The 3,210-nt window shown below is 37.5% G+C and overlaps 1 non-coding gene across 1 annotated transcript; it reads left to right on the forward strand.

Annotated features, from left to right (window-relative positions):
• The first annotated feature begins 2,679 nt into the window (after window positions 1–2,679).
• LOC111897298 (small nucleolar RNA R71) lies at window positions 2,680–2,786 on the forward strand. The gene has a single exon (XR_002852184.1). It is a non-coding gene; the product is annotated as a small nucleolar RNA R71 (small nucleolar RNA).
• Window positions 2,787–3,210: the final 424 nt, after the last annotated feature.

Below are 3,210 nucleotides of genomic sequence, written 5' to 3' on the forward strand. Positions count from 1 at the left end.
TGCCTTAATACTTTTTAGAAAACTTGTCATGATACGAGATTTATGCATGCTAGTAAAATGTATATTTTTAAAAGGAAGTATATTGTTCATGAAAACGTTTTGTCATAGGGTTTTTGGTCCCTTTTGCATTTATAGTTTGTATATCTTATGTGGTTCGATATACTTATTTCACTATAAACAATGCTCTGATACCATTGCATTTATAGTTTGTATATCTTATGTGGTTCGATATACTTATTTCACTATAAACAATGCTCTGATACCAATCTATCACACCCCCAAACCAGAATGGCGGAAACATTCAGGGGTGGATGACTTCACGTAGTATCACAACAATTGAATATTGTAAAGAAAGTAATACAACCATCATATATATAATAAAAACGTATCTTGTTGCGTTATACATATTTGCAAAAGAATATTACAATATGATGATATAAATGTTTAATGATAAACGTCCTTAGCGTTCCTTCTTCAAAAGCCGGTGGTTACCTGTATTACTGATTCCCTAAGAAATACAAGTGGTTTCGAAAAAGTGTCAACAATTAAGTTGGTGAGTTAATAAGTGTTTTGCATTGAAAAGTATGTCCTTTTGGTAGTAAATCGATGAACGAGGTTTTCAGAAAATCCAATATTTTCTATAAATGGTTTGAAAACTTTCCAGAGTTAGAGTGCATTAGTATATTCCATACTTGAATAATAATGATAAACTTTGTGCTAAAAATAATGTGGAAAACTAATGCATATATGAATCTCGTAAATAAAACTTTTTTTTTATACTTTTATGTGAGTTTTATAACCATACTATTGACACTGACGGCCTGTAACAACATTCTTCAGGTGTTGTAGTGTTATGACATTTGTCACCCCAGACCTGCCGGTCTAACTATAGCTAATAGTTTAGGTGCGGGGTTGTCAATCCCGTATAGATCCATACACAAGTATCACGCTCTCTCTCCAAGAGATTATGGTATATAAAACAGGACTTGAAATGCATACATACGAGTACATCGAAGTTTGATTATCTCACATTGCTTGGTATAAACAGATTTACGATAATAAAGACTTTACTTCATTTTAAAGTATTTCATTTGTCAAGATGTATATGTAAAATGTATGAATAACTTGTTAACTATACTCATTATAGTTTCTCAAAAAGTATGTTTCCATTTAGTAAGAATAACTTAGTGATATAATAGCCCTTTAAACATAAAGATGTTTGTATCAATACTCTATAAGATAGATATTATACTTGTGTTTATAAAATGATACTTTGACTTGTAATGTACTTGTATTTCCCCCCTAAAACATGAAAAGAATTGAAAGGTAGGGGTATGAACTCACTCGTTTGGTTTGAAGAGAGAGAGGCTAGAGTTGAGCAGAACTTCGATCACGGAAAGTTGCGTCTTCAGGCTCTTCGGGGATCTCTGCAGCGTAGATCTTTCGTCGGGGGCTCGAGTGCAGAAATTGAGGGCGTCGAGATGATCTCTGGGGCTTAGAAGTATGGGAGAGTGACTGAGGATTTGAGAATGTGTGCAAAAACTCGAAGCTTAACCTCTCTATTTATAGGCTGGAAATTCCTCGTACGTGGTGCGTACTACCGGAGTACGCTGGGCGTACTCGGTATGTGGGGCGTACTTCGGTTACGCAGGGCGTAACAATGTGTCATGGCTTACGACTCCAGTCTAGCTAAGCGTAGAGGTGCAACCGATGGGACTCGACTCTGGGTCTAGTACGCGGGGCGTACTCCCATATTACGCGGGGCTTAATCCCGGCTCCCGTCTTCTAAATTCCGTAAGTTTCGCGTACGGGCTCCGTTTTTCGCGTTCTTTATATCCACGCGTAGGTGAGATTATGCTCTACAACTTTCATTTAGACTTTGTCGGCTAGTTTTGACTTTATTTTTAATGATATATTTTTAATAGACCGGGACTCCTAAAGTCCGTTAAAAATTCATAGTTTCTTTATTCGACGTCAGTTTTCGTTTGTCTTTTTACCAATTTGCTCCTATTATGGAGATCTTCAACTCTCATTTAGGTTGCGTTAGCTAATTAACACTCGATCTTCAATTCGAGTTTTTAGCCCTCTACTACTGTTACAAAACTTTGAAAATTTGTAACTTCTTCATACGAGGTCCAAATTGTGCGATCTTTTTATGTATATTTACAGTTTAGCGGACTCTACATCTTTTGTTTAGATACTTTATGGCAAAAATGCATTTATCGAAATTTCACTTTTTACGTTAAATAGCGTTTTAACGGCGTGTCGTAAATATATGAGTGGTTATAATTTCTTCAATATAACCTGGTTTTGAACGTTCTTCATGTTTCTGGAAACCTTGGCACGTTATCTAAAATTTGATGCATCCTAACTTAGATATTTGAACACTTCATTTTCGAGGTTAATTTAGTTGGTTCCAAATAGTTTTGGTTATATTTGACATTTGAGCGTTACACTGCTTTGGAAAAATATAGGGTTGTCACATGTGTCGAGTTCACTACACCCCGACTTACTTCATTTTTTGGATCGTGGTATTCTCTAGAATGCTTAGGGAATTCTTCAATTAACTCCTTGATTACTGGGGGTGCCTTCTTCGTGAGTAGGCCTTGTGAATCGAGCAATTGCCTTGTGGTGACATTGACTCCATCATAGAACATGGAGACCTCTTGTTGGCTATTGAGGTCATGGTGTGGGCAATTTCTAAGAAGACCTTTGTATCTTTCCCAAGCTTCATAAAGAGACTCCCCGGGTAGTTGTTCGAAGTTGGCGATGGCTTTATTCAACTTAGCTATTTTGGAAGGCGGGCAAAAGTGGTCTATAAACTCTTCTTTCATCTTGGCCCATGTGGTGACGGATCCGGGAGGAAGTGACTTGAGCCAATCCCTTGCAGCACCCTTAAATGTGATTGGAAGCGTGCGAAGTAGTTGGGTCTCACGTGGCACATTTGGTACATTGACGTAATCAGCCACATCATTTACTTCATCCAAGTGCTTGTAGGCGTCCTCGTTGTGTCACACCCCCAAACCAGAACGGTGGAAACGTTCGGGGGCGGAGGACTTCATGTAAGTATCACAACACATGCAATATAATAATCCAAGTACAAACAACCATTTCATTAACAAGTATAAGTCTTACATAAGTGTTTAAACATTACATATTCAAACACCAAAGTAGGTACAGTAGAAGACAAGAGTCGCGGTACGGTACTAG

Source organism: Lactuca sativa, chromosome 5 (genome assembly GCF_002870075.4).
Source record: "Lactuca sativa cultivar Salinas chromosome 5, Lsat_Salinas_v11, whole genome shotgun sequence".
NCBI lineage: Eukaryota > Viridiplantae > Streptophyta > Magnoliopsida > Asterales > Asteraceae > Lactuca > Lactuca sativa.